The sequence below is a fragment of the Passer domesticus genome, chromosome Z, assembly GCF_036417665.1.
Source record: "Passer domesticus isolate bPasDom1 chromosome Z, bPasDom1.hap1, whole genome shotgun sequence".
NCBI lineage: Eukaryota > Metazoa > Chordata > Aves > Passeriformes > Passeridae > Passer > Passer domesticus.
In genome coordinates, this window is record NC_087512.1 from 5,707,519 (window position 1) to 5,726,172 (window position 18,654).

At 36.6% G+C, this 18,654-nt stretch overlaps 1 long non-coding RNA gene across 1 annotated transcript in view; it reads right to left on the minus strand.

The window, feature by feature from the left end:
- Window positions 1-17,804: 17,804 nt before the first annotated feature.
- Window positions 17,805-18,654, minus strand: part of LOC135291011 (uncharacterized) — a 28,629-nt gene continuing 27,779 nt past the window's right edge. The window contains exon 4 of the long non-coding RNA XR_010353879.1: window positions 17,805-18,421. This is a non-coding gene — a long non-coding RNA (uncharacterized LOC135291011). The remainder of the gene's footprint in view (window positions 18,422-18,654) is intronic.

Genomic DNA, 18,654 nt, shown 5'->3' on the forward strand with positions numbered 1-18,654 from the left:
ACCTTTATCGGATTACTTTATAAACTCTGACCATATTAATATTAATATGTACTATACCATTTGATGGTATTCAGTGTTATGTGGCATAGTTTCCAGGTTCTGCTGGACTAAAAAACCCTGATATGCACTGTGAGTGACTTCCTCCACACAATTCTTTCAACAGTTCTTAACATTCAGTATGTAAATTACACTTGTTTATATTGCCAATTTACCTCCTATTTAATCCACATTGGAATTTGGCCTATTGAGTTTCTGTTAATCTGCCTGGCAGGATTTGGCCTACATTGGACAGAAGGAGGGAGGACGGATGAGAAGAGAAAGAAAAATAAAGTAATCCTCAAACATTTTTACACATTAAAAAAAATTAACTAAGCTAAGCTATGTAAAAACATTCCTTTAAATTTCTAGCTTACTCTTCAGTTTAAACAGGTTTTTCCACAGGGTTAATTACTGTTCAATTTTTCCAGCAAGAAGAAAATAATTTCCCACTGAGCTTGAATTTGGCAAAAACAACCTCCATCACATTGTCATTACAACTGAACACACTTTATTTTATTTAAGTATCAAGTATTTAAAGCGTGGGAGGGGGGAGGGTAGAAATGAGGTATTGAAGGCTTATGTTGATTTTTTATCCATTGTTTATGAATAAAGTACAAATATATTAAAAATGTCAGCTCATACAAATGCTTAAGGTGTTCCATCTTTCTAAAAAATATGTCCTAAGTTTCTAATTCAGGTAAGTTTCACTGAGTGATATTTACTATATGTATGGTGGACAAAACTGCTAGCAATGCATACAATCAAGGTTTTCATTTTTCTTCAGTTTTTCAACCTTCTTTTTCACTTCTGTTCATCTGCTTCAGGCTTTTAGGGTTTGGGTTTTTTTTCTTCTTTTCTTCTTTTTTTGTTTCTTTCGGGTTTTTTTTTTTGTTTTGTTTTGTTGTTTTGTTTTTTGGTGGGTTTGTTGTTTTGGTTTTTTTTTCCCTAGAACTTATACAGTTCTCATGCTAAAAGCATGCCTCATGCTAAAAGCAAGCCAACAGACAAATAAAACGAAGAGGAACTTGTCAGATTATTGCCTACATTGTCTGATAAATCTCTGTGAACTGGGCATTCTTCTTTCTCTGCATGGGATCTCAATGTAAACAGAGGTGCATGGATTAGCTTTACAAAATGTGTACAATCTTTGAGCTGTCTCCTGCTCCTGACCTTCCTTCTGATTGCCTGAAAATGTTTTCTGTGGGGTCAGATCAGCTGGAAAAGGACTAGAATCAGTACTTGTTTTGGGCTCAGACTAACTCAAAAGCAAAGAGATACAGTGGAACAGAGAGATGAGAAACTAGAGAGATCACAGAAAATTATTAAGGTGTTTGCGAGCAGAGAGAATACAAATAAGCTCACATCATCTGTTCCTAGAGGTATAAACAGAAATCTCACACATAGAGACCTCGTAGTGATTCTATTTGTCACCTTCCTACCTACTTTTGGACAGAAGAATAAGAGTAAGAATTCTGTCTCTGAAGGTGGTGATGAGATTAAAGACAAGAAAATGAGAACATAAGGCAGAGAGGAAAAATTATCAGAAGATAGGAGAATAATAGTGAAATTCTAAAGACAATGATGATGATTTTCTCAACAAAACAGCCACAAACAGCACAGGGGAAGATGAAAACAAGACTCGTGGACAAACATAAATGCAGGCAGATTGTAACCTTAGGGATGGTAACAGCAGGAAGGTGGTTTTAAGCAGTTGTCATTTCCTTCCAGAACTGAGCAATAGCTGTCCATTCATCTTTTGTAAGGAGGAAACATAAAAAACCCAGGAGTATGATTTTTAACAAGGATAAAAATAATCCTCTACTTCATGACTGGTTACTTTTTTTAGCCAAAATGGAAGCTGTCTGAAATTTTAATGAGTAAACTTGACAAAATAACACAAGGTGTCATTGTGCAATGTAATTTGGTTCTGCGAGAAAGTCTGGCTTTCTTTAGTTGTTTTGTAGCTTTGTTTTATTTTGTTTTGGGATTTTGTTTTGTTTTTGGGCTTTTTGTTTGTTCATTTCTTTATTTTCTTTGGGTTTTTTGTTTGTTTTTAGTAAATTTCATACAATAGCAAATTAGACAATCATCAATCTTGCATAGTTAAACACTGCAAAGTTATGAAATGCTGGCATTTACTGTCTTCTCTGTGACCTTAATTTAGCTGCTTTGTGTTGGAGATTCCCTCAATTGCTTACTTAGAAAGATTATAGGGATAAGCATCAAGAAAATTTGGTATATTATCTTCTCATACACATACAGTCATACGCACAAAACCCAGCTTGTCTTTCCCAAGAAAATCCAGTCACCAATCTACACCTTTACCATCTGTGTGTAAAGGTTTGCAAGTTCTGTATAACCCTGAGCTTAAATATTGATAGCCAACTTCTATAGGTACATATGACAACACTAACAGCGAAGTAAAAATTACCCAATAAAACCTTGTGTACTGGTTTAAGGGCTTGATATTGGAGTATCTACAATGCAACTCTGATGTATTCTCAGTTCGTGTCAGCATGCCAGGAGCTGCAGGAGTTCAACAAAGAGTAACCTTCAGTTCAGAAAAGGCTATCTACATCTTTTCCACATGATGAATTCCCCCACAGACTGGCTGGTGGGGCACACACAACACATAAATCAAGCTTAACTCCATTTCCACTTTAGTTTTTTCAGCTCACCTTTGAAAAGAAAACAGCATATTATCTTACTTAGTCTAAGGCCACCCTAGCAATACAAGTGAAAGAAGAAGGGGAAAAAAAGGCAATATATATTTTTTAATGAAAACTTAGTAACCTGCAAAAATAAGCTTTTTTTACTCTTTAGAAAGATGCTAAAACTGCAGTGTCCACAATTTTGGGGTAACTGAGGTTTTCAAGTGTCCCTTGTGATAACAGGATCAGTACAAGGACCAATTGTGTTCAGTTTATGTACCAGCAACTCAAAGGTAGGCATAAAATACACACAAAGGACATGAAATTTGCTGATGAAACATAACTGAGGAAAGAAAAACAGTTGATCAAAAAAAGAAGTCCAGCAGTATAATTCTAAACACTCAAAATTAACAAAACCACAGATGTGGGCATGAGGTTTGTGTGGTTTACTGTGGAGAGGGGATGGGGAGAAGATATTAAAAAATAGACAGGACAAAGGAAATATGAAAAGGGAGAATAACTCCAGTGCCCACTAGAGCACAAATATAATAGGTAAAGGAAAGCTCCAGTGGAGAGAGGGACTAACACTTGAAAGCATTCAGAGCAGTTGGTAAACCACAGTAGAAATTACAAGAAATAAAACCAGAAAAATATTAAAGAAATTTATATAAAAGCTCTTCTGAGTTCATTGTGTAAAAAGCACCAAGGTTCCCCAGAGTTTCCAAACCTAGTCTGGCTGAATGCTTCAACATACAAGGAATATGCTAGATAACAGTTTTGATCTATCTCTTATTCACACTCACTCAAAACCAAATTTAGAAAATAAAGAGCTTTAACCACAAGAAAATAGATTTCAATGTTTCTGCAAGCAAATTCTTCTGGGTTTTCTTATGTATACATAAATGTATATGTACTTTTATATATTTTTATATATATATATATATATACTTATATGTATACTTATATATATACACACTTACATATATATATTTATATATATGTATAATTTATATATATATATATATATATGTATATATGGGGGTTTTTTAATAAATCACACACATTTTAATAAATAATTTGTTGAGCCATATCTCTATTGTTTGTTTTGAGGGAAGGGTTTTCCATGTTTGCACATCTGAACATGAGTACAACAATAAAATGCAGAGACTGTAAAGGATTTTGAAATTGATTTGAAAAGAGTAGTATCCATTCTTCCATGTAAATACAACTGCATCAGCCTTCTCCACTGGAAAGGCTGGAGGAGGCTGTGTGTCCGCTTTGCGTACAGAAATGAAATGGATAAACGTACCCAGACTCACCCAGCCACTGATCAAGCAAAGCAAACTGCAACAGGGGGATGTCTTGACTTCAACAGTCACTCCTTAACTCTTTTTGCCAAAGCTGTGCTCTGATGTAGGAGGTGTAACCAAGACCTGTCTCGGTGTTCATTTAAGGTGAATTTTACCTGGAGTAAATTTCTGTCCATTTATTACAGACATCTGAGGTCCCAAAGGATGTCTGATCCAGTGTTTGTAACAGACTGAGAAGTGATATTGGGCAGAGACCTCATGTAGATCACTGAGGGTCCTGCAGTCTATCAGGTCATTCAGGGGAGAAGTCTAATAGCACACACAGTCTGGAGAATAAACCTAGTTTATATTAAAATAGGTAAATTAAATAAATATGTTTTGAAAAAGAGCAATTCTTTCTGGCAGTCAAAATTTCTAAAATATTTTTTAACATAAATATGCATTAATATGAAAGCAAGGTTTTATTTTACTGAACATCTAGGTCATCATACATATATATTTGTTACATATTTTCTACTTTTCTTGGTGTTCCAAACTACAATTATTTCAAATAATTTTACAGAAGATGAAACTGTGGTTATTGCATTTTGTAGGGTACAGAAGGGGTAAATATTAAATACAATTCTTATAAAAGTACTCAAGTCTTCTTAGTTCCACCTCTGTGCTTTTTTTTTTTAATGATAAGCAGTGCCAGGTTCAATTTTGTTGATATATTAGTTTAATTAATTAACTCCATAAAAATTTTTGTATTAAATAGAAGGTTTACACAATGGAACTGTTTTATTTTATTTCCATCTGAAGAAATCAGGAACAGCATCAAAAGGAAAAAAACAGAAAGGTAAATACAGTAATTCCTTTTCCTGGAAGCAGCGAATATTTCCCTTCCCTTTCTGGAACTTTCCAGAACTTCCCTTCCCAGAACGTCCCTTCCCAGAACTTCCCTTCCCTTCCTGGAACTTCCCTTGTTTCTCTGAGTTTTCTTTTCCTTGAATGACATTCAGGTCACCTCTTTATTTTTTCCTCCACCTCTTGCTCATCTGTAATGCAGAAAAAAAAAGTAAATATTTTGTTCAAAATCTGTTTGTTTAGCTCTGCAAGTAGCATAGAACATTTACCTTGACAGAGTTTGATCACCAGTAAATTCTACCAAAAAAAAACCAAACCAAAAACAACCAACCAACCAAACAAAAAAACCCAAAAAAAACAAACTGAACCAAATCAAAACAACAACAAGAAGAAAACAAAAAAACCAACAACAATTAAAAAAAAAACCAAACAAACACAAAAAAACCCCCAAACCACAACCCTAAAACCCCTCTGGCAATAATCAGTGTCCATACAGATTTTGACAAGCACAGCAGAATTGTAGCCATTGCTGAGAGTAAATTCTCAGTCTAGTCAATTCCTTTACTGTCTCGGAGAGGAAGGAAAACAAAGTAAAAATAGATCTAGAGGGAGGAATATTAAAGGAAAAGAAAAAGAGAACACAATGTAAAAACAGCTGGAGCATCTGGAATGCTGCCATTCTTTTCTTGAAAGATGTTTCCCTGTTCCCTTCAATATGAAACTCCACCCTGCTTTGGATGTAGAAGAAAAACCAACATAGCTTATGAAGCCAAGACCAACAGATTTCTATTCAGAGATGAACAAAACAAAGACCATTTGACATTGAATATATAGGATTGTTATGTGAGTAATTGTTAACTTCAAAATTGGAAGTTATTTGAGAACAAGCAGCGACTTCTGAATTTTAAGTGTATGAATAAAGGCTGTTATCCACTTTATTCTCTTGTAAATACCTTTTGGGATGCTACATTCTCTCCTCAGCCTTCCCAAGAGACAAATTACCCCCTTTTACTCTGTATCATAATGTAAATATAATTGGTATCATATTGTATCGTATTGATAAAAAATCCATTAGAAGCTTTGTGAAATTTTTAGATGAACTTCTTTTAAGAGAAATTGCATACTTAACCTGCTCAGACACTTCTAGACAGTTAGTCATGTATTTATAGCCTTAGGCATTTAAACTTCATCACAAATCTGCAGGAATGTGCACACCAATCCATACCTGACAGTGGATGCCTTACCTTAGGTAGTGAAAAAACACAGGTTTCATCTGCTTGTCTTGCATCAGAAACATCTTTAAAAAACTTCAGATCCAGAGTGGTGGAAGGAAACATTTTAATTTCTGTTATATAAGTGCCTATGCAGCCCAAAGAGAGTTTTACATTCCTGGAATTGCAGAAACAGGGCCTCATACTCAACGATTTTCTCTGCAGTGTCCATCTCTGCTGGCTAGGGTTTGAGAAGAGAGCTGTCATGGTCAGCAGTGTATCCAAAGGGATAAACTGTGTCTTTGAACTTAAAATTATTTATTTCCTTCCCTGTATAATTCTGGGAATCTGGGAGGGGTTTTTTTAATATTTTTGGAGGGGTTTGCATTTTTGTTTTTTTCTGATTTTTTAAAAATATATTAATAGGAAAACATATTTTTATTTAAATACTGTTATACAGGGAGGAAAAAAAAAACAAACAAAAAACAAGTGTGATTTTAAATATAACACTCTAGATATTAAAAAAACACATAAAATTTTTTCTCTTGCCCTGAAATCGAAACCAAAAGGTTGTTTTTAGTCAAAATATTTCCAAATGATATTTCTTATCAATTTTTAATGTTTCAGGATCTCAACAGAAGCAGTAAAAAAACTAATTGAAAATTTTAAGAAAGAAAAAAAATATAAATTTATTTCTTTATGTGTTATTTTAAACCACATTATTTGAATAAAAAAATAAACTAAAGCTATTTATTTACTTATCAAACAACAGAAAAAAACCTGACAGTAAATCTGCCTTTGTAGGATACAAGTATGAAAATCTTCAATTAAGTACAATATCTCCCTTTTTAAAAGCTTTTTGGCCCCAATGCAATTTACTTGAGACTGTGAGTCAGAGGACCTTTCTATTCCCTGAATACTGACTCTGACTATCACTTAATACTGATTTAACAACCACAAGAAGAACTTTGCTGTTTAAATATTTAACATTCCATTCAAATGTGAAACAGCACTGTGGAAATTGGTTCACAGTCTCTGACACGGGGTCCCTTACAGGAGAAGAGTAAGGACATGTAAGAGCAGAAGTCAGAAAGTCAAAGGCACAAAATGAGGTGTTATTAGCAAAGGAAGTAAAATGGATCAAGAAAAAGTTCTCCAAGAGTCTAAGAAGTGAAGCGTGGACAAAAGAAAATGTTAAGTCTGCTACTTAGCAGAAGGGGAAGAAGCAGATAATAGATGGTAACGAGAATTCTGAAATGCTTGATGGGTTTGATGCTTGAGCTGTCAGTGAAAAGGCAGTGATAGTTAACAAAGGGAGGAAGAGGCCATGAGGTAGAATTAGGATAGCCTGGGTTAAAGAATATGGGATAACCTGAACATTGTCAAATCAGCAAAGGCTGATGAAATTTAATCTACACTCTTAAAGAGTCTGCCAGGAGAAGTGTGAGGGAATATTTTGAATTAGTTTTTGAGAATTCATGAGAAAGTCCAAATGAACTCAGAAAGGACAGTTATATTGTGGGATTAGGAGGAAGCATATCAGTAGGACTCCAGGCCAGCAAAGTTGTCTTCTTTAGTACTGTGTTAATTAGCATACCACTTAAAATGCATTGGAATGCTCTTCTCTGCCCCATAAGCAAATACAAAACTATTTTTTTCTGTCTTTCAGGACAAGGAGCAGAATCAATCCCTGGCAGTCTGGGCAATTTATGTCCTGATCCAGTGATCACTGGTGTCAAAGGAAATCTTTTCTGTGGATTTCAATGGGCTTCACATCAGCATGTCTATGAGTGCTCTGAATGAGAATGAGAAGGGGATTACAAGTGTAAACAGAAGCTGAAATGTTTTAGTCTATTTTCCTAGGTCCAGCAGAGAGGATTACAGAAAGTAAAGAAAAAAGTATGAATACATTGATTTGGCGGGCTTAATAACTTAAAGCTCAGTGCATAGCATAAATATATATTTTAATTTTCTTCTGGCTTAAGCCAGACAATGCAGAAAGAAACAAATAGCTTAACAGGTGACGGTTTCAGTCACATTTTAAACAGGATTCTACTTGCTATTTCCATAGTGGATCTAAAATTCAGAGATTGAAACTAAAAACCGAGCACCTGATTTTACTCAAAAGACTTTTAGACAGCTTGTGAGAATTGTCATTGCATGAAAATGTGCAATCTAGACTCTCACAAGCAAGAGTAGAATCATAGTAATAGCATAATTATTACAGTTTGTATGCCTGACTTTTTAGCTAGATGAGTGTGAAAACACATTCAAGTAACTTGTAGACGAAGTTGCATGCCTAATTTGCAAGCATTAAGAGGGTTACATGTGCAGATTGGATAATTATGTACACACACAGTTATCGTTTGACATTTGCCCAGACAATTATCTAATCTGTGCCTGGAATTGTGGACCCAACTTGACTGTGTCTGACACTTGCTGTCAAACAGTGTGAAGTTCACAGGCAACTTCCCTGAGGTCCTGGGCTTTGGCTAGCAACTTGGGGAACAGAATGCATTAACTTCCTCTAGAGGTAATTAATATCTTCCAAGAATCTCATCTGGAAAGAAAATGCATTACAGTCTTGGATATGTGAAGGAACAGCATTAAATCAGCAAAAATAAAATTTTGAAGATAAATAACAGGTAAAAGCATTAGTTACACTTTTTAAAGAGAACTTCAGTGAGTGAAGTGAGTGTTACATATGGAGCACTATGGAAAAAAACATCAAGAGCATGCTAGGAAAATAATATTACTACTACAGGATTGGCTTGCATGTTATATTGGTCCAGGAACATTCGTAGACTTTCTCACATGGTGGATGAAAGGCCAGGAAGATCAGCATGGTTAGTTGGTCATTTATATTAGGCTTTGCAAGATCAAAACCTCACATGGATTATGGGAAGCATTATAGAGACTAGGTAGCGAAAAAAAGAAAAAGTTACATAGATGAAACAATCTGCATATTTTTAATAATTTGATTATCACCACACTGATTTCAATCACACCTATATTATTTTCATAAAAGTTAAGTCCTGAAACTTTTCAGGCATGTTGAGCCCATGCAGTTAAATTGCAATGAACTTCACTTTTGAACTTGCAAATGTTGACATGTTCCTCTTTCTGTCTTTCTTTCTCCCTCTTTATTTTCTAGGAAACCAATGCCACAATGGACCATTACACACTATATTTCAAAAAGAAAAGACTGATTGGAATGGATTATGAGAAGAGAAAGAGAATAATAAAAAGGACTAGAAAATAAGGCCTCCAGTTTGAGGAAAGGTTAACAGAGCTGACCACGTTCAGTCTGGCAAAAAGGAGATTGAGGAGAGACATAAAATATCTGCCCACAAATATGTAAAGGGACATTGTAAAAGGAGAAAGAATGAGTTATCCTCCCTAGTCGTTGAGGAGCAAGGGGTAACACATTTATGCTACAGAGAGAAATATATATTAAAAATCAGGCTTGTTGAATAATAGAAAAATGTGTTTGCCAGTATGTTTTCTAAATCTGAGAAAACATTATCTATTTACTTTTGTTTGGTTTAGTACAAAAACTCTGACAAGCATTTTCTCTTTATATATACGTTAGTAAAAGGGCAATTATTCTCAAGAACAGCAAATGTACTCAAAAAACATGATAAAGGATGTGCTACTGAGTACACAGTCAGACCAATAGAAAGCATGAATTTGTGCTCAAATTAAGAAATATTTATGCTGAAACTTTGCTGCAAGTTTGTGTTTAAAAGCACATAACTTCTTTTTTTGAGATGTTCAATACTATTAGAATGAGTTTGGCTCTCACACAGAAATTGAAATTAACTTCTCTGTTCCAGCAAGTTTCCCTTTTTACAAAAAAAAAAAAACAAGACTATATGCCTGAAATTAAATACAATAGTCTTCTTCCTGAAGGCAGTGAAGTAAAATATTTTGCTTTTGTTTATATTTGCCATGTGTTAAGCTGGTCTGCCTTGAAAGATTTGATCTCATTTTATGTTTCATGAGGGTCAGGATCAAGCCTGTGTTTTTTAATCTACTCAATTTAATCTTCCAAAGGGTGTAAATTAACAGAACTTTATTGACTCAGGGTGGAAGCATCTTGCTTTTCTCTCTATGTACATCTCACACTGACCATGATGCCATAACTTAATAGCTGTCAGCTGTCTGTGAAGTTGTCAGCTTCTCTCCTATTGTCTCCTGTAAGTGTGTAAATGCAGGGCTATTCTTATTTTAACAACCAACAAAATGTGATTAACTCCATGGTGGAACATGTCATCATCAGAGGGGAGGAAAGGAAGAAGAATGTTGCCTGCAAGTGAATGTGATGGGAGCATTTTAAGTAGATAGAATGTAATTATTCCATTTGGAATTTAGCCAGATCATCTGGCTATACATGCTGTATTTGCATGAGGTGTGTGGGGGAAACCACAGATTCCTAATGGTTGAAATTTGTCAAGCCCTTAGTTTTACACCCCATCCATCTGAAAGGAGTGTAGTTGCACTTTGCTATTTTCATTCAAAACCACTTAAAAAGGTGAGCTCCTATATAATTGGAATTTTAAAGGAGTTCATGTTGTGTTTATGGAGCAATCACTACTAAATGATTTCATTTAAATTTTTCATAAGCTACACTTTATGAAAAATTAAAAGAAATAGACTCTTCAGAAGCCTTGCTAAGAAATAAAGTCTCTTAAAGGCATACCATCTAATCACACATATTTTCAAATGTCGAGTTTTCTGCATACAGATAAACAGAAGACAGCATTAATGGGGAGAAAGACAAGCACTTTTTCCTCACTCTGCCAGTAGTTTTCATTCAACTAGAATATCAGAAATGGGCTGCAGCAACCCAGGGAGATTCAATCCAGCAATACGAACTCAAAAGAATGGAATTAAAATGGTACATCAGTAAAGAAGAGAAAGGCTGCTCGTCATGGCTTCAGCTGGCACAGTCTTGTTTTTAACCAAAACTGTATCATGCACAGGACTAAAGACAGCTTGAGCAAGCAAACCTAGTCCAACTGATAACTAATTAAAACTCTGACTGGGAATGCCTGGTGCTAAGTGTGTGTCTAGTTTTAACACTTCACAAGTCATTGTTTCAACCAGATCCCTGCTGAAAAATAAGTGATAGACTTTTCCAGGGAATTTAAGAGCAGACATAGTGTCAGTCTGAACCTCTGATCTGTTGTCAGAGCCCCAGAGTGAGTTATAGGTTGAGTGCCTGGTTAATACCTTCTCTGGGAACCTGTGGTATGAGAGCTTTCAGTTCAACTAGTTTGAGGTGCCCAAGCCATAGGATTGTTATTTATCAATGCAGAGTAAACACCCTTAAATTGAAGCAGAAGCGCTTACAATGTTTTCATTGCCTAATCCATATGGCTTTATGTGTGTAACTCAACGTGTGTTTCCCAAAATTTTAGGAGATTTACAGAACTCAAGTATATGGTTTCAAACATATTTCCATTTTAACACCAACCTGTCTATTTAGATTTCCAATAGTTGAGCCAAAAAAAAAAAAAAAAGGAAAATGAAAACTTTCAAAGTTTCTGGAAATGTGATGTGAAAGTTCATGGATGGAATTTGTGGGGAAAAGCCTGAAAAATGATCATGCACAATCAATGAAAAGTTTGTTCCTTGAAAACTCTTTAAAATAAAAATTAAAAAAAAAAAAACTGTCTCATTAAAATGAATCTAGGTTGATTTACAGTAGCTGTAATCAAGGGTTACCCGACCTTATAAGCTGTGCTATTCCATTTATAATAAATCTCAGTAGTTAAAAATAGATGAGCTTAGGACAGATAATAAAAGGAACAGTTTTAGAAAGTTACATGATTATTACAGAGAGGTTTCACCATGCCATCTGTCGACAGCAACCATGGTAGCGCGGTGATGAAGTGCAGAGAGGTTTCTGAAAGGTGTTTGAAACAATCCGACTTCTACCTGTTTTTCTGTCAAAATTCTCACCAGCCTAATGTCTTGATACATGAACTGAGGAGAAGCTGCAATTTCTTCTTTGAATAATGTATTGAGAGCACCTCTGAGTAGAAGGGACTTGGAGGTTGACAAGAAGCTTGACATGAAGACATGAACTGACATTGCTCACTTGCAGCCCAGAAAGCCAATAATCTTTTAAGCCTGTGACTTTATAAAATGATGCTTAATCATTGCCTGTACCACGTCTATGTCAGCTGTGAGGTTTTTGACCTCTCCTCTCCTCTCCTCTCCTCTCCTCTCCTCTCCTCTCCTCTCCTCTCCTCTCCTCTCCTCTCCTCTCCTCTCCTCTCCTCTCCTCTCCTCTCCTCTCCTCTCCTCTCCTCTCCTCTCCTCTCCTCTCCTCTCCTCTCCTCTCCTCTCCTCTCCTCTCCTCTCCTCTCCTCTCCTCTCCTCTCCTCTCCTCTCCTCTCCTCTCCTCTCCTCTCCTCTCCTCTCCTCTCCTCTCCTCTCCTCTCCTCTCCTCTCCTCTCATGCCAAGAAACAATTAGAAATTAACAATTTACCAGACATGATCCATAGAATTTAAAAATATATAGGTGATCTATAATTTAAAAAAATAGATAAGATTTTTGGCCCTACACCTCCAAAGAGCTCTGTTTATTAAAGAAGTGCTGGTTTCTGAAAACTTGAAAAAAGTTATGTTATGTAATGAATGTGAGGGGAAAAAGTAAAACTACTTAAACTTGCTTAGCAGTCCTTGTAAATAAATTCAAAAAAATAAGGAAACAGTCTGGTGCTTTAACAAAAGTGTCACAATGCCAAAATCCTTCAGAGGTTCTTTGACTAGAAAGACTTCTCAAGATGTTTGTCATGTTTACATGCACATGCACACATACATGCACACAAATATTTGCAGATTCATTAATTTGCATACACAGGTTTTCATAATTTTCCCACTATTTCCCTTTTAATTGGCTGGTAGTTATCTGAGCTTCCAGTAGGGAAAAATTAGCTAAAAACTCAACCATTTGTATTTTAGGATACTTTTTTGTTATTTTCAATATTGCAACTTTTATTTGATGAAAGTTACTATTAACATATTTTCATAATCTTCTCAGCCTAGCAACAGCAGGAGTAAAAGGTGTGAGGGGCATGCAATATTCATGAAATTAAGGAGAGTTGAGATGAAAGGGAGTTCCATTAGGGAGACCAAGTGTGACAATATGACACATATTTGCATATTTTACACTTTAAATCTTTTCAGCACATCCAAGTTGATATATGGATGTAAACATGCATTGCCAGTTTTTAGCATATTATAAGCCCTCAAGACTTTGCATGCATTTTAATATGTTTCATTATTGCTGCAGATTTTAATTTCGAAACTGCACAGCTTTGATGGAAGAAAGCTGGAAGTCAAAGCATCTGGCCTCTGCTTCAGGCAAGCACAACCTTTTCCTTGAACACTTTTTATATAAGCAATTCTATTTATTTATGTGTGTGTGTAAGTTGCGTGTATGTGTGTATGCAGGGGGTGAGAAATGTGAGATACACTTTCTTTGAGACACATAAAGGAAAGAGAAAGGGAGAGAAGGGAAGAGAAAAGAAGAGTAGGGAAGTTCCGGGAAAGGAAGGGCGGGAAGGGAAGGGAAGGGAAGGGAAGGGAAGGGAAGGGAAGGGAAGGGAAGGGAAGGGAAGGGAAGGGAAGGGAAGGGAAGGGAAGGGAAGGGAAGGGAAGGGAAGGGAAGGGAAGGGAAGGGAAGGGAAGGGAAGGGAAGGGAAGGGAAGGGAAGGGAAGGGAAGGGAAGGGAAGGGAAGGGAAGGGAAGGGAAGGGAAGGGAAGGGAAGGGAAGGGAAGGGAAGGGAAGGGAAGGGAAGGGAAGGGAAGGGAAGGGAAGGGAAGGGAAGGGAAGGGAAGGGAAGGGAAGGGAAGGGAAAGGAAGGGAAGGGAAGGGAAGCAGAATGGAAATGGAAGGGAAACAAAAGGGAAGGGAAACGGAAATTAAAAGGAAGGTGAACCGTCTAGATTCTGTAGGTATATAGATGTTCTAACCAATCTAATTTATTATAACTGCTGTAACTTTGTAATTGTCCACCAAAACAGAAAATATTGCAAGATCCATGATTATGTTTGTTTGGCAATAATGTTTTGGTTTTTAATTTGTTTTCCATTTTTTTAAATTTGTTGAATTGTTTTTCTGTTTCTGTCTTTTGGTTTTTGTTTGTTTGGTTGGTTTTTATATTTCCTTTTAGCACTTCATCATCTGCATCATTTTGTCATTTATTTGTACAGGAAAGAGAGTATGACTCAATGTTGTGAGGAATACCATGAGTCATAATAATAATCTGCTATTTATTTCTTAGCTTTTAATCTCCATATCATAACAATTTACAAATACACTTTTCCTTTACATTTTCTTTGTTAGGTGTACTAATGCCATCTGTGCTCAAAGAATAAATGTATTGTTAAATTAACACAGAATAGTCACTCAGAAGAAACTACCACTTGCTACAAATAACTGTGCAAGAGGATCTGACCTAACTTTATTTCCCTTATTTTTGAGAGAGAGAAAGAAGTATTTCAAGGGATGGTGTTTTGTGGGAAAACTGTAAATTAAGGCTTTTGGGTTTTTCTTTTTTCATTTATTTCTGTTGTTGCAGAATTTCACTTAATGTAATTTACTAAGAGAGAGCTACCTTACATGAACATAAGACACAACTTTGCCTGCTCAATCTCCAGAACCATCAGAATTATGCACAATGTAAATAGGTAGCTCATGCTACCTATTTGCATTGTGCATAATGTACAAAACTGCAACAAAACAAGGTCCTTTGAAATTGGAATTCCTTTCTGTTGCCACATCTACTTAAAAGACTGTTCTAATGGGGCATCCACAACTTATCTGGCCAAACTGTTCTAGAATTTCACCACCCTCATGGTAAAGCATTTCTGCTTAATATCTAATGAAAACCTTTCCTCTTTGAAGCCGTCTGAATTCAGTTTGAAGCCATTACCCCTTGACCTATCACTCTATGCTCTTGTCCGAAGTCTCTCACCAGCTCCCTTGAAAGTTCTCTTTAGGTACTAGAAGGTTTTCCCAGGGTCTTCTCCAGGCTGAACAATCCCAGCTGTCACAGCCTGTCTCCACAGAAGAGGAGCTCCAATTCTCAACCTTTTTATGGCCTCCTCTGGATTTGCTACATGTTCAGGTCCATGATTCAGTTGTTGGATTTGTTGCACGAGCAGGTCCATGTTCATATGTTGGTTGGCTCTAGAGCTAGATGCAGAGCTTCTGATGGGCCTCTCTCCTGAATTTGCCATAATTGAATTTTTGGTAAGGAAAAAAGGTCAACTACGGAAATTACCATCTCTGTAGAAATATTACAACTTCCTTCGTGCTTGACAGAACTGATTAGAGAAGCTGGACTCACCTCTATAAACCATATTTAAGAGAAGAGAAAACTGGGAAAAGTTCTCTTTTTATTTCCCGTTTTTGCAATGAGAGAGTCCCTCAGTCCTACTGACAGGAAGTTAGGCTGGGCCCAGCAGACATCACATGACCATCTGCAGGTCCAGGAGAGAAATTAACTTTTTCAGTGCATGGATGACACTTACTGACATCAATCTTCTCTCAGGTAAGAGAAAAGGGTGAAGGCATGTAGAGAAGATAACATAGAGTCATTGCGGTAAGTGAAGAAAAAGAAAAATCCCAGATGGAAAGAAAATGAAGAGATGCAGTTTCAGTTTTGAACTGAAATTCTTTTGTAAGACCATGGTGATAGACTATGATGCACTAAAATATTCCTGTAATTCATGAAAGCATGGGGAAATGGAGCATTCAAACTGTACACATGAGCAAAAGCAATATGCTGAAACAAACAGATGTTGAAATAGTTGTGATCCAATGAGAAGCTTGAACAGAGGCAGATAAGAGTGATGAAGACCCTTTGTCCCCAAAGAAGAAAAACAAAACCTCTGTTCCTATAAATGGATGAAGAAAATTTTTGTTTTTACGCTTAAACAGCTTATCCTTAAAATTGCATCCCAATAAGCTGAGATGACCCATGTTTGGTAGTTGTGGGAAGACTACCAAACCATGGGAGGCACTTCATGACTGCAGATTTCAGGGCTGCGGCTATTAATGAAAATTAAAGCCATGAGAGAACTGTTTGCTGTGAAAAAGTCTCCATGGCATGGAAAGAGAGACTCCCCTCCCTAAGTGATCTGAAAGAAAATTATTTTAGGGGTGGAAAACTAACAGAAAATACCAAATTTTGTCTCTTTACATTGTTAGTGGGGAAAAAAAGAAAGTTGTCGGGAAGATGAGTGTTCTGAAGGTTTATTTTTATTTCTTATTATTTTTTCTTTTAGTTCTGTTAATAAAGCTTTCTTTATACCCTTTAAAGTTTTGAGCCTATTTTTACCTTTCTCCTAATCCTGATCTCACATGAATAAATGAATAAATAATTCTAGTGGGGGCACTGGCATTTGACCAGCACTAGACCCATTACAGTCTCAGCAGAGGAGAGCAGAGGGGCAGAATCCCCTCCCTGCCCTGCTGCCCACGGGGCTCTGGATGCAGCCCAGGACACGTTTGGCTCTCTGGGCTGGCAGTGCCATGGCTGGGGCATGTGCAGCCTCTCAGCCACAGCACTCCCAAGCCCTTCTGGGCAGGGCTGCTCTCAATCCGTTCTCCATAAGTAAGTTCTCTTTATAAGTAATTGAATGGAATTTTATTTTAGCAGTACAGATTACAAATGGGATTTTGCAGAATCTTACTTTGTCTTTTCATTTTCTTACATGTTTTCTGAGTGAGACTCTCCAGCAAGTACTAGCCTAGAATGTAACCTAAATGACACACCAATTGTACAATAATAAATAATAGAATGATCTTTTTCAGACTTAAAAATCTATAAAACTGGGCTGCTATGAGTGCATCCTTGTCCTGAATTAGGGAAGATGGAGAGGAGGGAGCTAGGAAGTCAGTGCATGTAATGTGCTGTGGGGGACAATCTTGTGCTAATGAGTGGGATACAAGCCCCAGTAACTGCACTGCAATAAATCAGTCCCTACTTTATTTGTTGCATAACAACAGAGTAGGTTTGGAAATATCACACTCATCTTATAGAAACGGTTCTGTTGTTTTGCTTAATAGTTTACTGTGGATTGCACTGAAAAGTGTTTTTAAGAACTGACAATGATATAAATTCCACAGCATTATTTTAATTTTGCATATTTTGGCCAGTGTTCCCACATTTCTATGTGTGTTCTATATTTAAACACTATTCCTAGGTAGACCTAGAAACAGTGGGAAAGTAAACAAGGCCTCAGCCTAAGTAACACAGCATTAGAAGGGAGATGTTGTAGCTGTGAATGGCTGTTTGGGCTCAGGAGCACAGAGACTGTGTGACAGTGAAGTTTTTCTGTTAGGGAATCCAGTTTAGCCCTTCAAAATAGAAGTTCAATGGCTGCCCTGCACAGATATTATTGATGTTCCCCTAAAATTAATAACTGTATCACAAAATACTGCTTAGTCAGAATAAGTGGTAGAGAACCATGCTTTGAACTAAGCACAAGAGATAGAGACAGAGGAAGAGCCAGAACAATAAAGGTGACAAGGCTTGATCCAGACTTGTTATTACCTAGCCATCCTCACAGAGCTGTTGTACAGGTTAGCAAATTAAAGCCCTTGAACAGAAAGGCTGTAGAGGTGGACATTACTGTTATTGCTGTAATCAGTGCATGGTGACAACACAGGACAACATAGATGCCATCCCTTCCAAGTTCACATTCACCCAAGGTTGCTGCTTCTGGCACTTATGACTTCTGTGTGTGCATAGAGAAGCAGTCAGACATATCCAGCGCTGGTGCTGGATGGCAGGTTTTGACTTTGCATTCCTGAAGTTACATGATAAGAATCTTATTTATTTCTAAGGGTCTGCAAAATATCTGATCTATTGGTGGCATTGTCCAATAATGTTTTTGAAGACATTTCAATTTTGATTAATTGATTTCATTTTTAATAAAATGTTGCCACTGAAGCAGTCAATGATAAGGCAGTGAATGACAACCTAGTATGCAGGCTGAGTATAACCTTTATAAATTATGAACCACATGCACAAATATTTCTCAGGGTAGTGGCAACTTCCATACAGTTAAATTTAAAAATACCTTATTGCTTGTACTTCTTTTGCACCTTACTAGGCATCTTTCATGGTCACAATTAAGAGAGACAATAGAGGCAAGGTGAATCCTCCATCTGAACCAGTTCTGCAACTTTCATGTTTTGTATTCTTGATATGAATATTTAAATAGTCAACACCCATGTGTGGTTCATTTCAGGTAAATGGCCAAACTCTTATGATTCCACTTGTAACATCCACCAAGTGTTCTTGCGACCTTGTTGTGATGGTTGAATAGTCTGAGCTGCAAAAAAACAAACATAAAATAACAAAAAGCAAGTTGGCTTTCAGCTTTAATACACGTGAAGCCCAACAGAGCAGAGATAAGAGCTGTCACAAACACGTTGATATTGACATTTCTCACCATAAATCCATAGAAGACGCATACTTCTGCCAGCACTAAGTACACCATTGGGTGTTAAGAAACATTTTTTGTTGCTACTTATTCTCAAATGGGACAGGGATGGGAAGAGGCGA